This window comes from Molossus molossus, unplaced genomic scaffold, assembly GCF_014108415.1.
Source record: "Molossus molossus isolate mMolMol1 unplaced genomic scaffold, mMolMol1.p scaffold_m16_p_9, whole genome shotgun sequence".
In the NCBI taxonomy this organism is placed as follows: domain Eukaryota; kingdom Metazoa; phylum Chordata; class Mammalia; order Chiroptera; family Molossidae; genus Molossus; species Molossus molossus.
The window spans coordinates 30,555,878-30,576,209 of NW_023425403.1; the positions used below are offsets into that span (position 1 = coordinate 30,555,878).

Genomic DNA, 20,332 nt, shown 5'->3' on the forward strand with positions numbered 1-20,332 from the left:
CCAGGGCAATGGGATGGCAAAGTTGGTTTTATTGCCCCGGGGCCATGCAGGAGTCTGAAGTGTTTAGGAGGATTTGAGGAAGTAGCTCTGTCCTTGAGTCTACCCTGGTCCCAGCTAGGTACCCAGTGCCCAACCCCTAATGGTCCCTTTCAAAGGTCTGTGACTTTGATCCTCAGCTGGGGCAAGGGGACTTTGCCTCCGTGTGAACATACCTAGTATTCTGCTTCCCGACCTTAAAATCAGGCTCCCACAGAGTGCTGGACAAGGAGGGAGTGGTCACTGCTATATCCAGTGGCCTCCAGCATCCCTCCTTTCTCCACTGTCCACCTTCCCCATCTCCCTCCCCCAGCCAGGCTGCTTACATCTCAGGTCCTTGGAGCCTTCCCCAGGACAATCCACCCTAATGCCCTTAATGGGTCTGAAACACAAAAGCTGGCAATGGTGGGTTGGGGGAGTAGAGCAGAAAGGGAGGGGGAGAGGACCGCACATCTCCATCCTTCCTTCCTCTGAAGGGTACAGGTAAAGGAGGGGTGTTTTTCACTCTTCCTCGGTAAATCACAGCAGGAAAAGAAAGCCAAGGTGGGAGTTCATTTCCTTATTAATAATGCAACTGATTGTGTATGAGAGTTTACTTTTATGCAAAGTCCATGAAGTAAAGAACTGCATTGGTCTCATTCATAATTATATCCCCTGCACTCAGCTTGAGACAGTATAGGTGATCAATAAATATTGGGTATTCATGAATGAATGAATGAATGAATAGAAAATGGCCTGAAGGACACACATTACATGAATTTTTTTTACCTTTGGAAATGATATGATTGTGATTAGCTAGTTATTAATAATAGGAAAGGAGCAAAGGGAAGGCCAGACATTATAGGCATGTCATCTGGGAACCTTCACCAGGAAGCTGCAAGTTCACACTCCCCAGGGAACCACCAGATCTTTCCCTGCAAATCACTGCGGGACAGGGTCCAACCAGGGAAAATGGGTGCATGCGCAGTGAACTTGGGGTGAGGTAGGGAAGATGCCTGTCAATCAAACCTGGGAACAGAGATCATTGGCTAGAGGTAGCAGGGCCTGCGAAAATTTGGGGATACATAATCCCCCAAAGGAACTCCCTCTCTTGGCTCATGGGGCTCTCTTGAGCCCTTTGCTCCTCGGGAGCTGCTTTGCTCCTGCCACGTTCTCTCCAAGCCGCATGGCCCTGCGGACCCCCCGCACAATGGACTGGTGGACTGCAGCGGGGAGTGCAAGCTAAGCTAGCCTGATGCTGGATTGGACTGTGCAGACATGGCGCGGAAACTGTGAGCAACAGCTTTTTAAATTTTTCTGAACAGATTTTATTACACAGGATGGGGCTCAGTCCTTCTTGGCCGCTGCCTTCCTCACGGCTGCAAGGACATTGCTCAGCTCCTCTCTCTCCCTCTTGGCACGGATGTGCGTCCCCACCCTTTTCTTGATGAATTTCAGGGCCCGCTTGTCCTTAGAGACCTCGAGCAGCTCCATGGCACGCCGCTCATAGGGGGCAAAGCCACACACCTCTGGGATCATGTCCCGCACGAACTTGGTGTGCTTGGTGCGGGGCCCGCGGGGCCGCCTGCCTTGGCTTGCTCAGGTTCTTCGTCACCTTGTGGCCCTGTCGAGGCCCACGGCCAGCGGCTAGCGCAGAGCCATGGCTGCGGCTGCGGAAGGGCTTGAGCAACAGCTTTAATCCTAGCTCTCCTGAGAGCAACATGGGACTTCTTCCCTGGCTGCATGGAGGGAAATGGGACCTTGGAAACTCAGGGGTGTAATTTCATAGAAACAAAGCTTTCTACAATATCTCATCCTCCCGTGCAGTCTCAGAAAATTCCTTTTCTTGTGACATCGCAAGAAACCCACCTATACCAGCAACCGGTGGGGACAAGGAGAGCTCCCCACAGATAACGGGACATGGAATTCTGTAGAGGGCTATGATTATTATTTATACTTCTGTATTGTTTACACTTTCTAGAATCATGTTTAGTGACTATATGATGTTGTATAGTTTATATTTAAAAACCTGTTCAGACTGTAAGTAATAAGCATATGTAAGAGTTTTATTATAATCTTGCCGTAAGAGGGAAGCTATGTGGCAGCCATGATTCACATTTGGTAGCATTATATTATTGGAATATGTAGGGGCAGAAAAATTTTCCTTCTACCCTTCTAGGTTCTTTGGCTAATCTAATAATCTGTTGACATAAGGCAGATTGACAAGAGAAAAACAATTTTAATTTCATACCTAAAGAGCCCCAAAGCTATGCAATTTAAGGGCAAGTCAGGCAATTGAGGCTTATATGCAATCCTGAGCTGAGGAATGGGGCTGGGGCCCAGGGCTTCAAAGGGGAAGAGGTTAATTCACAGGAAGACAGAAGAGCAGATGTCTGGAAATTAGGCATCTGATTTGCCGTACAGAGTGGTCCCTTAGGTACAAAGTTATCTCTGGTAATGGCTCTCTTTCTGAGCCATGCCCCTATCTAAATTCTTTTAGGTATAGTTAAGAGAAAGGCGTAAGTTTTCCAAGCTGGGTCTGTCGGGTCTTGATGACCTTCAGCTCAAAGTAATCCACATGCCAAAGTGGCATATTTTGGGGTGGCATATTTTGCTCCCCTTCAATGAGAAAATATTAAGATAATCTCTATTAGGCCAGATTTAGAAAGGTCAGAGTGTTCGGTTAACAATCCCTAGATGTGTGACAGCTGAGGGGGTGACTGTTTTCTCAGAACACAATAATTCTAAATTCGAGAAAATTACTTAAACATTTTTCTCAGGAATAAATGATATTCCCAGAAGGTGTGAATTCTATCAACGTGAGTTATACCTCTTCCAGACCAGGTTGAGAACAATTATTCGTTTACATTTGTGAGGTTTTAGTCACCCTGTGGGAGTTCAGAGGAGAAGAAAAAAGAATATATAAACTAAAATCCATACACAACAAAGGAACCTCCTGGGAGCTGTGGGTGCTCAAAATGGCATTGTCATGAACGCTTTCTGCTTCCTCTAAACCCCATTATTCTTGTTAGAGGAAGATCTTTGGTTTCCCTGGTCTGTGCTGGGGACCAGGGCCAGAGAGGCAGCTGATCAAACCTGGACCGGCAGAGAGCGGCAGCTTTCCACGGGACTCGCTGGAACTACCCGAGGAAGTTTCTCTCACTCAGACGGATGAAATCGGAGTCTCGGGTAGGGCCAAGCATCCCGGACCATCAGTGGTTCTCAGACTCTAGCATGCACCAGAATCACCTACAGGGCTTTTCAAATGCAGATGGCTGGGCTGCTCCCAAGGCCAATGAATCCCACGTTTGGTGGGACCTGAGAGTCCTGTGGGACCTGAGAATCGGCATTTCTAACAAGGTCCCAGTTGATTCTGATCTAGAATATTCTAGTCTTCACACAGTTCTACTAGATCCTAATACTGGCATAGTGCAGTGTGGTTCTTGATTTGGGCTTGGAATCACCTGGGCAGTTGTTAAACTATAGACCCTGACTTATAACTAAAATAAAAAATGAAACATGACATTATTAGTTTATACCATGAGCGATCTTTACAGAAATTGAATGGAACTGGTCAAAGAACAAAAAAAAAGAAAAGCTTACTGTTGCTCATAACTGAACGTTGGACACAGGATAATTATTGAAAAACAAAGGTGCAGGTAGGGGAGAAGGAGGGTGTGGTCCAAGGACAGAATCAGCAGGGGAGTCTGGGGCAGGAGGTTGTGTTACAGGCACAGTCCCTATGGCCGGCCCAAAGGGAAAGCCACAGCTTCTGTGACTGCACCGAGGAGCTTCTCGGTTGCTGTTCCCTAACATTTTGAGAACCACAGTTACGGCTGAGCAGGCAGGGCCGCGACAGGCGGACACAAGCAAGCCACTTACCTTGGGCTCAGAACTGAACTGGGTGCCAAAAAATTCAGTAATTTGTACAAATAATTATTTTCAAAAACATTAGTTTTTAAATTATTACAGACTCACACACAGGAAGCTGCAACAAGGGTTTCCCCCAGTGTTGACATCTTACATAGCTATAGTACAATATCAAAACCAGGAAACTGACATCAGAACATTACTGCTAACTAGACTGCAGATGGCCACCGTTTCAAACCTGTATTCATGTGTGCGCACAGCTGCATACATTTTATGTGTAGAGCTGAAAGCGATTTAAGGTGAGTATTTTAATGCAATAATTCTAAAGCTCAAAAATCAATGCCAAAAATTCATGATGCGCAAAACATCAAAATTTTAAATAAAGACAGGATCAGGAAGCTCTGCTAACCACAGTGGAGCCTGAGGCAAAGTAAAAATTAGTAACACTTTGTTCATCCTAGATCTTTTCGATTAATTTTGATTTTTAAAAAATACTGCATTAGAAGATGACCTGTCTTCACTGTTGAGGCCCTTAGATTGTGTGCCGCAGGTGAGTGCTCACTCTCCCCACCTGCCCCAGCCCTTGGTGCCCCGTGCAGGACCTGCTGAAGACAGGAGAGGAGGAAAGGGGTCTCTTCCTGCGGCTCTTCCCTGCCACCATCTGCTCTGTTCAGGGGGCCAACCAGGGCGGCACTGGCACTGTGATTCAGCCCTAATTACATGCTGCAGGACACGGGGCTTCCTTTCTGAGGCCAGATGGATCACAGCCGTCAGCGGTCGTCCCTTCCCCTAGCCTCCCGGGCTCCTCTGGAGTGGAGCGCGGCTCTGCCTCCAGCTAAGCCATCACGGCCAAGTGAGGCAGCCCAACAGGCTTACCTCTCCTCCACGCCCCCTTCTCTTCGCCCCCGAAATCAGAGAGCACACACCCTCCGCCGAAAGCAGGCTGCCTAACTACGTTAGCATGGGGGTGGACGGGAAAGATGAAATCCTTTGAGTGAAGGCTGAAGCATCTGATTAATATGTTAGGCTGGGCATTCTCGTTTCTGAGAACCTACAGTGACCACAGAGCTGTCTTTTATCTAAAGGTGAGCAGAGAAGTCAGGGGTCTGCCCAATTTTCCATCCAAAGACCAAGGACAATTCAATGAATGCACTTGAAAAAGTCAACAGGAAAAAAAGACAAATTTGTTTTGAGCATATTCCTTGGGTCAGCAGTTAACAAAGGTTCTGATGTAACGGTGTTAAAAGCGAAATGCCAAAAATTAATTACAAAGGAAGTAGCTCTTATTCAACATAAGGTGTACTGAGGGCCTGCTGTGGGCAAAGCACTCTCCTGAAGCTACAATATTTTATCAGGTAGCTTTGGGCCCCTGAAGCTGGCAACCTAAAGAAGAAAGACCATGTGGGGAGGAAAAATTTCCCGTATTCTTTTCTAGGTTCTTTGGCTGGTCTAATAATTAAGTTGATACAAGACAGATGAACTGGAGAAAAACAAACTTAATTTTATAAGTACTGGAGCCCATAAAAGCATGAAACACAAAAGGCAGCCCGGTAATTGAAATTTACATACCATTCAGAGCTAAGGAAAAGATGCGGGGTCTAGGGATACAAAGGGGAGGAAGGCCTTTCACAGGGAGGCAGAGATGCTTGTAAAACAAAGGCTGCCCTGCTATGCAGATATGTTTCTTAGGTAAAAAGGTAACTCTGGTAGTAACTCTCTTCCTGGTGCAGGCTCTCTTTTCAATGTAAATTTAAGCAATTAAGGGAGAGGGAAAGATCTTTTCCGAATCTGCTGGGTTTTTACTGCCTTTAGCTCAAAATAATCCTTATGCCAAAGAGACATTTTGGGGTAGCAAAACCTGTTTCATGTCACCCGACACAAACATGAATAACTTTGACTCCAGGCTGACCAGGAAGACAGCTGTCAGTCAAGGTGCACACGTCTCGCTAAGGAAAGGGTAGGCAGCAGGTGGGTGCCCTGACAAGGGGTGCCAGGCAGTCAGGGAAAGAGAGAGCACAAGCTTCTTACAGCTCACTTACTGTCTGTCCTGATATCTGCAAGTATGCTCCTGTGTTTACTTTGTCACTTGGTGTTGTTTCACAAATAGAAGGCCAAGTTCTTATTCTTACAAACAGGCCATTGCAAGCTCATGTACAAGAAGAAATTTAAAACTTCTGGAGGCTCAGAGTAATACTGATAAGGGCATTGTTGTTGGCCCCAACATTTTTGAGACACAATTTATTTTTAAATCCAAATGACAACAGAATTCGAGAAGAATTCTGAAAGTGAGAAGAATCAGAAAGGAAAGTATTGATATTAATGGAGTTGAGGTAGGCTGGTAAGAAGCTAGGAAAATTCCTTGGCAAGTGGAATGGGGAAACTGAGACAAATAGCTGATTCAGATTGGCCTTATCCAGCACCGTGACTCACCTGCCTCTTTCTCCCTTGCAGGACCACTCCCTTAAGCATTAAACTCTCAGGACAATGAGGTCTGATCAGCATTAAATAATCTTAGGAACAAAGCCTTGAATTTGTTGACCACAGAGATAGAGTTTTGGTCAAATTAGAGATAATATCTAGGCTTCAATTGTGTTTCAGCTCCAGACCCAGGAAAGCAGAAAACCAGATGAAGTGACGCCATGGCTGACATCAGGGCCAGATGCAATGACCAATGATCCCCTATCCCGGCACTGACCAATCAATGGAGACCATGACCCTGATCCTATACACTTATTTTTTTGTTTTGTTTGTTTTTTTTATCTTCACCCGAGGACATTTTTCGATATTCTGTTCAGATAGAGTGAGAGGGAGAGAGAGAGAGAGAGAAACATCGACGTGAAAGCGACACATCGAGTGGTTGCCACCCACACGACCCAACCAGGGCCGGGGACAAACTGCAACCAAGGTACGTGCCCTTAGCGGGAACCGAACCCGGGTCTCTCCAGACCACAGGCCGACGCTCTAACCGCTGAGCCAAACCGGTCAGGGCTACACTTATTTTGATGAATTAGCTTTTTAAAGGACACACCTGGAAAACTGATAAATAGTCTATTGAGATTCTCCCCAAAAATCCCTGCATTTAAGAAAACAGATAAAAACCTTTAAGACAAAGGACCCAATGCAAGCTCTCTCTCTAGAGCATGCTCACACTTTCCTTTTTCAAGCATGTGTCTTTACTTCCTTTCTCTAGGGGCTCTTCTTTTTCCTCTGTAATTTCTTTCCTGAGTCCAAGCAGCCCAGCTGGCTCACTTCTTCTGTCTCTGACTTTCTCTCTAAAAGGCCAAGGCACCTCTCTGAGTAGCCAGCTCAAAACTTCTCTTCAAGTGTACTTTCATTTTGCATGTTAAATAAACTTCCTCTTGCACTAGAGTTCTTGGCTCTGAATTTTTTCTTTGCTGGACTCAAGAATTGAAAGCTGACATCACTACTAACAAAATGACTGTCTTCATACAAGAGTTTAGCTAAGATTCTTGACCAACATTCATTTAGTAGAGGCAAGGAAGAGGGAGAGCGACCTTCTTATTCTTCAGTCATCTTGTCCTGTCCTGACCACTGCCCAGCCACTCTCTCTCCATGACCCCTCCTTTTCTGAAAGTCATCCATCATATGCTTATACCACATGGGACCTGAACAAGAGGATATTGGATTTAGGTCCACCCTAATCCAGTATGACCTCATTTTAACTTAACTGATTACATCTGCAAAGACTCTATATCCAAATAAGGCCACATTCTGAGGTTTTGAACACACATGAATTGGGTTGGGGTGGGAGTGTGGGGGGTATAGGGAGGAGACACTGTTTTCCCTGGTTCCACATTGACTAAGCAATGTTCTGATTTTGTTTCTAGAGCTGACCACATCAATCTATCACTTGGTAGTTATGATTCTTGATACAAATTTGAAGTATCATTCTAGCTTTATACAATAAATGTGTTTTACTAAACTCCACCAGCACACGTGCCCAGAACAGACTCTCTGCAGTTCCTCAGGTGGCCACTTCCACTCCCTGCATTTTATTCTCTTGGCAGCATTAATATGAGCTTCACGAAGACAAGCCTACCATGTTAGTTTTATTTGCTGATGTGTATCCTTATACCCAGCACAGTGCCTGGTAGTAGTTGCTCAGTTATTTTGTTGAATAAAGTATAATAGTAAACATTGTAAGGGAGCATCTCCATCTCTCTTGATTTTTTTCTACAGACTCCATTTGTATCCATTATTTCTTCTGTCTTCAGTTTCTTGCTCCCTTTAGTCCACAGATGTATTCAAATCTTCCCACCCTAAAATAAATTCTTTCCTTGATCCTGCTACTCTCTCTCGAAGTCATTCCTTCTTTCCTTTTCCTGACAAAAAAAAAGAGTGCCCATTGCTTTGTAAGCAGGGGGCAGCCCCAGTCTGCTGTGAGACATCATCTGTGTGGTGGGGAAAGGGGCTGGGAAGATAGAACTTAGAGAGGGAACACGTGGAGGGCAAGAACACTCATTTAATACCTTAAATAAATATAAGAACACCTTCTGGCTCCACCCATATTTGGCTTTGACCCTGACGCACATTTAGAATCCTCCTCAGTGGGTGGAGGGTCTCTTAAAATCTATCATTTTCTATCCATTCACTCCTTTAGAGTCTGGCTTCTGTCCACATCAATCTTCCACTGGTGTCATTACTGGTCTCATAAACATCAACACAGGTGTGTTGGAACCATTATGTTATATTTCTCCTCCAATTCATGGTTTGGTAGGGTAGAGAACACACTCTACCCTACCATTGGGAGTTCATCTCATTACAAGTAAGAGAGTTTTTAATTTAACAGTATCTTCAGTATAAGAACATTTATTGTTTACTTAACAAGGTAGGCTATTTAGAGCAGTTCAGCAACATCATCAAGGACCCAGGCACTTTCGAACACCTTCAGTATGTTGACTTTGTCCTCGTGCTTTTTGGCTACTAGCCACAAGATGGCTGCAGTTGCACCAAGTATCACAGCTTTACACTGCATCCAAAAGCAGGAATCAGCAAGGAGGGTAGTGGGCAGAAAAGGATTTTCTTTCAGCAGGGAGAAAAACATCTTCACAGAAATCTCCCAATAGTGTCATTAGGCAGAACTGAGATATGGCCACTGATCTCAGCTTCACATTTTTCTCTGGCTTCCTCTTATTTCTGTAGGCAAACTTAAATTTACAATTTATATTATTATAAACTTTATAATCAACTTAACTTCCATAAGATCAAGATCCCTGGCAATCCAGCTTATTTTAACACCCTGTATCTAGATGACTCCTGGAGAAAATGCAGCTGGGGGTGGGGGTAGGGAGGGGTAGAAACTGAGCATTTGCTCAAGAGATGAAATCATCCCAAAGAGACTCTTTGGCAAGTTTAAAGTTCAAGTGTACTTTCCCTGTTACCAGTGGGTGAGGTCTCACTCAAAAATGCAGATTGGTTATGGAGAAATAAAAAGGATATGTTTTCTTTACATATCTGCATATGAATGTGAGTAAATTTGTGATGCTATTCTTTTTACTTTTGATTTTCCTATTTCTCTTAATAGCATAACTACTCTCCTTCTCACCCAGATGGGAAACCTCAGGATTATCTTTGCACTTTGCCCTCTCCTTCACACTCCTCATCCAACCCACCCTCAAGGCTTGTAGGTTTCACCTTCACAATGTCATCGTGTTTTCCAGGGTAACAGATCAGCAGGACCTCGAAGCTCTGACTACATGGTCCCATGAGTTCCCTGATGCAAGTTTCAAAGGAAATGCATTCTTTTCAGAGCCAACTCCATGAATACTCTCTCTCTCTCTCTCTCTCTCTCTCTCTCTCTCTCTCTCTCTCTCTCTTCTAACCAATTAATTTGAACCAATTAATTTTAAGAAGCAAAGTACACCAAACTCCCATCATGGTCTCATCTGTTCACTATGCAGCATAAATGTCGATGCCGTTCGTTGTATGATTTTAGAACAAAGCACTATGCCTTCTCCAAACTGAGACCAGTCACAATTAAAAGTCCAGTTTCTGTGGGCTGCAGATAGAGCTCTTTAAACTAGTGAGTTTTATCTGGGAACATTTTTAGACTCTAAACTTACTATCGGATACTACTTCTAGAAGTATAGCAAAAGGAATCAGGACACACGTCCACCGAAAAACACGTGTAAGAATGTTCATAGCAGCTTTAGTCATAATAACTCCAAACTGCAAACCACCAAATGTCTATCAGCGAGACAACGGATGAACAGATCGGAATGCGTTCCTTCACTGGAATGCTATACAGCAACAAAGAGATTAAACTTGTTAAATACATCAATATGAATAACTCACAGACATAAGCACGGGCCAAAAGAGCAGACGAAAAAAAATGTATGCATTGCTTAGCTCCATTTTTATGAAGTTCAAGACAGCACTTATGGTGATAAAATCAGAATAATAGTTATGGGAGGGGCTAGTCTGGGAAGCAGCATGCAGGAACCTTCTGGGGGGTTGGGAGTGTTCTATATCTCCATCTGGGTGGTGGTTATCTGAGTGTATAGCTATGCAAAAATTCATTGAGTTGTATATTTAAAATCCATACATTTTCCTTGATGAGTGCTATACTTAATAACAAAAAAATCTCAGAGAACCTCCATTTCCAAATCCTCAAAGACAGCCAACTTCTCTAAAACTCCCAGATCCCCAGATATCTGGCAGGAGTGGCAGATTAAGTGTATTCTATGTAATGGTGCCCCCTGGAGCACAAAATAGATCTACATTTTACACTCCAGTGGAAATGGCATTTCTCCGCCTTTTATCCAGGGCTACCCCAATCACCATGTGAGGGCGGGAAATCTGGCCCAGTTTACAGATCAGGAGCATGATAGAGTGAGAGTGGAACTCCCACTCAGGAAGAGAGGATTCTTACAGCAAACACACAGCTGGTTTCACAGACACGAGGAGACTAGCATCCTGTCGTGGCAGAAATTCAGAGATTCGGTGGGTGGGAAGAGGTAGTCTGCATGCTCTCGGAGGATCAGAAAAGGACTGTTTAATGCGCACCGGTGCTGACCTAGCGGAGTCACCTCCAAAGGCTGAGCCTCGAGCCCAGGTTCCAGCCGCCTTTTATACACCATGAGCCTCCGGTTATTTGGGGGCCTTCTAGTTCCGCTGTAGTTTAGGCAGTTGGCGGGGGCGGGGGCTCTGCACTGTCTAAGGGGGTTGTCTGCGCCTGGCTTGCCTTCTCAATCCCATACATTATTGTATCCTTCCAGCTTTAACACGGGTGTCTTTCCTGAGCAGAGTTTAAAATTAGTATAGCTCTGGCCAGTGTGGCACAGTTGATTGGAACATCATCTCATACACCAGAAGGTGGTGGGTTTGATTCCCAGTCAGGGCACATACCAGGTTGCAGGTTTGGTCCTGGTCGGAACCAATCAATGTTTCTCCCTCACATTGATTTTTCCCTCTCTCTTTCCGTCTCCCTCTCTCTCTCTCTCAAATCAATTGTGGATGAAAAGGGGCCACATGCTAACCTGACAAGCTCAGGGAAGGCCTGTGTCATAGACTTGCAAACTCAAAGACCTAAAGTAACCACAAAGGATAGTCTGAAGCGTAAACTTTTTAACTAAAAGCTGTTTATGACAGGTAGTCATGTCCTAGGCCGGCATCTTTTCTGTCAAAGGTCAACTTTCACCTTAATTGACCCTACTGGCTTTTCTTTTTTGCATCTAAGATAACATAACTTTGGAATGTGGGGTAACTTTCTTTTCTTCCAGACCCCTCAGGGAACAACCTATGCACTAGGGCGGAAACTATAAATCCCCTCATTGTTCTTATTATCATGTTAATTGTTGGCTGTTAACTATCCTGTACCCACCTATGTAAAAGAAGGATGTGTTTATCATTTTACTTTTCATCCAATCCCAGAGATCCACCCCCTTTGCTTTCTCCCACATCCCTAATCTATCACCAATGGATTTCATGTAACCCCCTAACATCTCTTTTTATTGTAATGTATAAATTAAGGTGCAAAACTGCCGTTCTCTGGAACATTATCTCAATCCATTGAGGTTTTGCTTCCCGGCATTTGTCGACAGTTTGGCTCAAATAAACTCACACAACTTTTCACAGATTTGAATGTTTCTTATGTTGACACGATATACATATAAAACAGGTCCTTGGGTGAGCGTTAGGGAAAGAACATCAGCGTAAGTGTACAAATAGCTGAATGGATGCAACCTCCCAGCCTCGATAACACAGTTACTCTAAGTGCATGTTTTCCGCGTGGGAAGTGCCCCCAGGGCTTCGCCATGAGAACAAGCCTCTCTTATCTCCTCCTCTCCAATTCTGTTGTGCCTTTGGTGAAATATAATTATATCTAAGTGGTATTCTTAGTGTTCTTCCTTGTTGAAATACATACTGTTCTCCTGATTTGCGTCCCACGGTGAAATTTTCCAGTGATAAGAGCTGGTTTCGAATCTCACATGTCCTTTTCATGGGAATTGGCAACATGAGCGATTAGTCAGGTTAGTTTAAAATACACAAAATATATGGATATTGGATTTCTCACCAAAGACTTACTGTAAAAATAAGACTGGCAACTATTTCCATCTGAGAAAAATGAATTTTTGAGAGCCGGTCCCGCCAGCCTGGGACCAGGGCAAGTCCAGCCCTTCCACCCAGGGAAGGAGTTGGGATGACGGACTTCTCCAGGCTGGTGGAGGCTCCGCCTGGGACCCTAGAAGAAAACTGTTTGGCCCCAAGCTGCTGCTGTGTCTATAGAGTTTGTTAGAACAGGAGTGTTTTTGAAGACACCTTTCTATTCCTACTTGAATGCTGTTGGTGTCCTTAAGCTCAGGAAGGAAGATTCACGGGTGCCTCCTCTTTGCTACTTCCTAGAACACTGGGACATTCTTTCCACTTTACCCTAGCCCTATCCTGAACCCTCCAGAGAACTGGACTTCTACGATATGTTGGGTTAGAAGCAGGACTGACCTCAGCACACTGACATTTGGGGCTGAGCAGTTCTTTGCTGTGGGGCTCTCCTGTGCGCTGTTGGGTGTTTAGTGGAATTCCAGCCTCTACCCACTGGATGCCAGTAGCACCCTCTTCCCAGCGCAATAACCAAATGTCTCCAGACACTGCCAAGTGTCCTGTGGGGGACATAATGGCCCCAGGTAAGAAGCACTGGATTAAACTGATCACATATGAAAGTCAACACTAAAACCCAGGAACCCAGCTCCCACCTGTCTCTGCTCCATACAACTTCCAGCCCCCCACCCCCACCCAAGCAACTAGGGAGAGAGCAGAAAAACATCCACTCCATGACTCCATGACAGCCACTAGCTGGGGTAGGAACGGAAGCTATCTGTATAAAAAAGAAGGGTCCAAAATGCAGAATCTGTGTCCAGGACACGTTCTGCCTGGAGGATGCACAGAGGACTGCAGAGTCGGTGAGATCAAGGAGTATGTTTAACGAAACTTTCTGAATTTAATCTAAGAGCTTTAGCGTCTCCTTTGTGGTCACTCTGATGTAGAAAGAAGGGAACCTGGGAGCTCCTTAATTAAATGTTTTCTGTGATTCGGTTCTTGGATTTCAAAGACTACCCAGGGTTCTTGCAATGCCTGAGCAGCCGGAGCCACAGTGGGTGTGGCGGCCGTGAACAGATGCACCCAGGCTGGGGCAGGCCCTTCACCCTCTCAGCTGCACGCTGCCTTGGCCCATGCTGGCACATTCTCTCTGCTGCGCCACATCCCCAAGTCTCTTCTTGCCACAGTGACCGTGTGGGGACTTGATTTTGTCTGACACTAGGGTGATAGAAGTGAGGGCGGTTAGAAAGGATAGGTTTTGAGATTCAGGATATGACTTCGTGAAGAAAATCTGACTTGGTGGAGTGGAGACCGAGAAGAATCAATGGGTGGAGATTGAATAGATACTTGTGAATGAATGGACCTCTCTTAAAACTGTTCTGTTCTTAAGTTTTCTTTATTTTATTAAACCCAGAAAGAAAAACAACCACAACAAAACCAACATGCTTTCTCAAAGCACCAGGTTGAAGAACAGGAAGCAGGCTAGGATGGGTGATAGATAATCTTTAGAAATCTTGCCCTGGCCAGTTTGGCTCAGCGGTTAGAGCGTCCGCCTGCGGTCCGGAGAGACCCGGGTTCGGTTCCCGCTAAGGGCATGTACCTCAGTTGCAGTTTGTCCTCGGCCCTGGTTGGCCGTGCGGGTGGCAGCCACTCGATGTGTCCCTTTCACATCGATGTTTCCCTCTCTCTCTCTTCCTCTCTCTCCTTCCCACTCTGTTTGTACAAAGGATGGAAAAATGTCCTCGGGTGAGGAAAAAAAAACAAAACAAAAACAGAAATCTGTGCAGGTTCTACCCAAATGTGTACTGAACTATAACATGGCAGTTCGGTAGCAGGTGAAGGGCAGATTCGTAAATTTGCTCACTGACTGGCCTGGTGAAGTCATACAAAACCCACACACATAGCACACCCCCCAAAGACTTCTGAGCACATCTCGTCTTTCTTTTTGTACTGATGCCAGAGGGGCAATGCTGTGGAATGTGGCCCAAGACTACGGGGGTTTCTGGGTTGGAGGACTTTTCGTTTTTTGGTTTTTATTTAAATCCTCACCTTGAAGATATTTTTCTATTTATCTTCAGACAGAGTGGGTGGGAGAGAGAGAAAAACATCGACGTGAGAGGGACACATTGACTGGTTGCCTCCTGCATGACCCAACCTGAGCTGGGAACGAACTGCAACCGAGGTACGTGCCCTTGACCGGAATCGAACCCGAGACTCATTGGTCCACGGGCTGAGCCAAACTGGCCAGGGCGATACTTCCAGTTTTAAATCTGGGACAGTCCTGGGCAAACTAGGATGGTTGGTTATAACAGAGACTCACAGAATTGCCAAACAAAGGAAGGGTGGAGGAGTCCATCTAGTCTGGTTCACATTCTGTCTACAGATTAAAATGAGCTGGAAAGCTTTAAAAAATACATGACTCCTAGACCTCAGAGTAGACCAATTAAAATCAGTGTCTTTGGGTGAAATACCCAGGCATTATTTGTATTTTTAAAGATTCATCTCCCCGAGGGAACATTGAGAACTAATCCAACTCTTTACCTGATGAGGAGTCTAACACTACAGAAAGTTTTCTGTCCAAGGACACAATTATTTAGGGGCAAAACTCAGGGTTCCTGACTCGCAGACCACTGTTCTTCCCACACATTACAATCCTTTCATAGTTACCTTCAATCAACCCCCTGTCCAGTGCTGTTCGTCAGACCATCTGTCTGGTCCTCCGTAAGATAGAAGCCTGTAGCCCAGAGCTGTCTGCACCACAGCTGGAATCCAGGACTCCCCTTTATTGCTCCCCTTCGACTTTTCACCATACCCCTTGCTCTGTTCCTAAGTCCCTCCAGCTGCTCAGAAATTCCGATTCAGCCCCTATTCCTTGCCCAGGGATTCCCTTTGTTCCTGTTTACGGATTTGGCCTCAACTGCTGTGACCACAGCGCTCTCTCACTTCAGCTCCTGGTGGTCCCTTAGCGCATCTGCGGTGGACACCTGGGATCACTCACCTGGGTCCAGGAGCCCATCCTGGCAGCTGCCTGCATGGCCCGCATCCCCACCAGGTGGGGCTAAGACAAAGCTCCTTTAATTACAGAGATTGTTCTGCAAAATAATTGTTCTACAACTTTATAGAACAAGCAAAACCTGTAGCAACCTGTTTTCTATGCCAGGGTAAGTACGCCTGGCTGTGTGACCACTCACTATATAGCCCTAAAAAGCACCCCCGCTGAAGACGCAGAGTCTAGAATAAAGTGCAAAGCCTCGGAAAGTTTAGGGTTGGAAACTCAAACGTCAGGCCTGGCCTATCTGACCAGGAATGGCTCAACAGTTACCCTGGCCAGAAAAAAGTACCCCAAAAATTACAGTGATGATGACAATAGTGAAGGAAATTTGCATCATTCACAGAGATGAAGTAACGCCTCAGAAAAGAAACAGAAAAAAAAACAAGTGAAGAATGAATTTAGAAGCTCTGAAATAAATTTCTAGGCCCAAAATGGAGCTCCTCCTGCCAGGGGGCCACATCTGCAAATCAAAAACACAGATAACTTTTGTGTCCCTATAAAGGCTCTGCTTGACCAGAAACAGTATATTCGGTCAGGCCATCCCCAAATGCCAAGTCAACTCTGGGTCTTCTCACCCCAAAGTCGCCTGTGTGGCCCTAGCCAATCATATATGTTCTATTTGACTCTTTCTTGTCCTTGATTCTCTATCCTACAATAGCTTCCTGCCTTCCACCCCATTTTCAGTTCTCAGAAAGGAAACTGTCCACTTCATGAAGTATTAAATAAAGTGTGTTTGTATCGTCACCTAAATTATCTTCTTTAATCGTTTTTGTTTTGTTTTTTAAACAGAAGAACAATGAGCAACCCTTCCTCAATCAGGGGGTCTCCATGCTGGCTGCACCCTCCCCCCTCCCAGTATCACAGATGTCTGCCCAAGGACACTGTGGTTTTAGGGCCTTCTGGGGCTTTGAGCCCTCGTGGTCCTTGGCACCCTTGTGGCCCCTCCTCCTTGTTTGCAGGGGTTTGATGTGGTTTGCACCACTGTCATCAAGTGTTTTCTCCCAGTCCTTGTGGTAGCTTAACTTGGAAGAGGATACCGTCAGTGGTCTGTGGTCTGCAAACTTGACCTCCCTTCCAAACCACGTGGGCCCTGTTCCAGACCCACGGAACCAGAATTCCTGGAGGAAACCATCCAGGAATTTGTGCTTCTCCAAAGCTCCCCTTGATGATTGGGAAACACAGGTAGTTTGGGAAACACTGCTGTGGTTAAGTTCAGAGCTTCTCTCTGTTCAAACTCTTTTTCCGGCGGTGAACGCCAGGGTTCCCACCGGGGGCGCTGCCAGCTCGAGGACTTGCGCGTGGACTCACTCCCCGAATAAGGTCTCCAGGCTGAGTCAGGTGCGACTGTCTGTTTGCACGTCCTTCCTTGAGCACTGTGCGTGGGTGCGTGGAGCTTTTAGATCAACAACCCACTCCCTTCTAGTGCTTAGTTTTGGATTTAGGCAGGCTGCTTTTATTTATTTCTTTATTTTAATTTAAAATTTAAGGAATGAGTAGTATCTAAAGCCTACATCTTTTGAAGGGGAGTCTGTCGGCATTGAGTCTGCAATATGATGGCCAATCCACCAGGGGGCCCCCAAGTCCCATACCTCACCTTCAGCGTCGCTTGTCCTTTCTGCAGGTCTCATCGCTGCTAACGCCAAACCTGGGGAAACTGCGAAGCATTCCCAGGAGCTCTTGGCTTTCCTGGTTGGATCTCAGGAGGAAAATGACACTTATTTAAAAGCCATGATTTTCATCTCTCTACGGATAATGAGAAATGTTACTGTTGGGAGGCATACATGTGAACAGCGCAGAGGAAGAAAAATAATTGAGAGACTTTGGATTAAAGTGCTACCCATCCCAGGATCCTTGGATTTAGTAAAATTTAAACCAAATTAAAGAATTAATTTACTAAAATTAATTTAAAATAACTTCTAAACCAAATAAAGAATGATCTTTAGAGTGAAATGTTAGCCCATCAAAGGAAGGGGTGACTTTGGAGGACGGGGAGACCTTTCAAGTTCAGGCCCTAAAATTCCAGACCTTCTGACTCCTGTGAACACTAACACTCAGCACTAATTCCTCCCATGAAACATCCCACTGGTGGTAAGGGGAAGATCTGAGTATCTGAAATTCTAGTAACGCTGGCTAGACATAGAGGCAGACGAGCTGCAGCAAGCCTGCCTGAGGGAAGACATGAGGAAGGACCCCGAGAAGGGAGTGTGTGAATCCCTGGTGGGTGACTGAGGAGGAGTAGAGTTGATGAGCCTTCAGAAGGCGGGGTGTGTGTTCCCTCCACTATCCTTTCTCAATAAATTGATATACTCCGGTAAATGGGGTAACTTACTCAGCAGCATGGTACACAATCCAGGCCCTGATTCTGTTACCTCCCTGGGTTCAGTTTTCTTGCTTGTAAATGATGTTGATGTGGAGCGGTTAACTGTCACGTGTAAACTTTCTGGAGCAGAAAGGCAATTCCCTAAAACTTATTTTTTCTAATCCAAACTCCTTGCTCTTTAAACATTTCTCATAAAGCCCTGGCTGGTTTTGCTCAATGGTTAGAGCGTCGGCTTGTGGTCCAGAGAAACCCAGGTTCGGTTCCCACTAAGGGCGTGTACTTCGTTTGCAGTTTGTCCCCAGCCCTGGTTAGTCATGTGGGTGGCAGCCACTCGATGTGTCCCTTTCACATCAATGTTTCTCTCTCTCTCTCTTCCTCCTCCTCCTCCCACTCTATCTGAACTAAACGGAAAAATGTCCTCGGGTGAGGATAAAAAAAAAACATTCTCATAAAGCCTCTTCCTGGACCCTGGGTTTCTTGACTCCCTCTGGGTGAAGCTCTGGCAGGGCCAGGCTGCCCTGGATGCCACTCTCACGGTGACCAGGATACTCACGGGACAGTGTAACTGTATTTTTTGTAATAAAAGCAATTAATTAAGTGGATGCCCCAATATGATTTAGTTTTTCTATTTTTTTTTTCTTTTTAGAAATCAAATTATAAATAAGAAAGATGTACCGTACTCTGAGCCAGCTTTGTCATCCTGCTGCTTCCTTCATGCAGGAATTAAGTAAATCTTTGACATGCTCTCGCTTTGTATTTGGGTGATATGTCATGCTTTTCATTTTTAAAAATTATACTTTGACAGTTTGGGAGGCCCGACCAGGAGTCCACAAAGTTGCGCTGTGGTCAAGATGGCCTGGAGGCCTGCCCTGTGTGGAGGGGCCACAGAAGAGTTTTCCATCTTTTTGCTGCCCTAGGCAAGGGGATGCAGCGCCTATAAGGACTGAGCCTGGATTTCCTGCCGGCTCAGGGGGATGGCAAGCTTGATTTTAATTGACGTATTGAAAGTAAAGGTGATACTTCCTGCACCCCTGAGTTAGTGGCTAATTTATTCCTGAGAGGTTGTAAATTCACAGCAGGCCTGGAACACTATTCAAAGGGAAATCAGTGTCTGATTGTTTCCTTCCTCCTTTCATTCACTCATCATTCTTAAGCATTTGTTTATGAAATCTAGTGGAGACGCAGAGACAAGCGGACACAGCCCCGTCCTCGGCCTCGGGAGCCCAAGGTCCGGTGTGGGAGACAGGCAGGTAAGCAGCCGTGTGGCGCAGGGGTTCTCTGAGAGAGGAAGGTGGAGAGGGCGGCACAAGGGGGGAACAGAGTCCTGCCTCCTAGTCCAGGGCCATTTTCATTACCTGTTGGTACCTTACTGGATGTCACCTGGTGTCTGAAAGTTGCGGATGGCACACAGCAGGAGCTAAGAGATATCACTGAGAAATTTTAAAATTGGATAAAATCCGTTCATCAGTGCCCTGGAGGACATTGCTCCCACAGTCAGTCTTCACCCAGGTGACTGCTCCGACCTGGCCCTCTCCTCTGTCTAGCCCTAACTTTCAGTTACTCATTCGTTACATTTGCATTTATTAGGGGTCCTCTGAAAAAAGACAGCACTAAACTGGGTGAGAATCAGATAAACTGTGAAGAGTGTGAATCAAATTAAAAGTGACATTATCGGCCCCCAAGTCCCATAAGGGAAACAAAAGAAGACTAAACTCTCCCCTTACTTTCTCCTGTAAAAAGGGTAAGGTGGACCTTGTGCACCCAAGGGAACCACAGAGGATGCTCTAACACTAAGATGCCTGTAAACCATTAAATAAGGGAGCTAAAGGACATATTTATATTTTTAAAATTGAGATATAATCGGCACATAATATATTAGTGTTAAAAAAAAAACAAGGCAACAGGCCCAAAATGGAGTCACTTATGCTAAGTCCCATGTCACCAAACTGAGATTTAACTTCATTACAAGTTCAGCTATCCCAGAAATAGAATATTAAACTAGTCAACCAGAAACCACCTAAAGGAAGGTGGCCTTGTCACATCCGAATCACTTTCGCTAGCGTGGCTTCCTTGTTCAGGTTCCCTTCTACCTGTAAGAATATTTAACTTTATACAGCTTCTTGGAGCACCTTTCTGTCTGCTACATTGGATGCTGCGTGATTTATGAATCATTGAATAAAGCCAATAAGATCTTTAAAATTTACTCAGTTGGATTTTATTTTTTACCTTAATTTTGGGTGTATAACATAATGATATTTGTGTATATTGCAAAATGATCACCACAATTAGTCTAGTTAACATCCATCAGCACACAATTCACAAACTTTTGTCTTGTGATGAGAACTTTTAGGATTTACTATTTTAACAACTTTCAAATATACACTATAGTATTACTAACTATGATCACCATGCCGTACATTACATCCCCAGGACTTATTTTATAACAGGAAGTTTGTACCTTTTGACCCCTCCTATTCATATCCTTAAGCTTCAAGTCCTAAAGGAAGAGATAATAGAGC

The 20,332-nt window shown here is 45.1% G+C and overlaps 1 pseudogene; it reads right to left on the reverse strand.

Annotated features, from left to right (window-relative positions):
* Positions 1–1,362: 1,362 nt before the first annotated feature.
* On the reverse strand, positions 1,363–1,677 carry LOC118622920 (annotated as a pseudogene).
* Between the last annotated feature and the right edge of the window lie 18,655 nt (positions 1,678–20,332).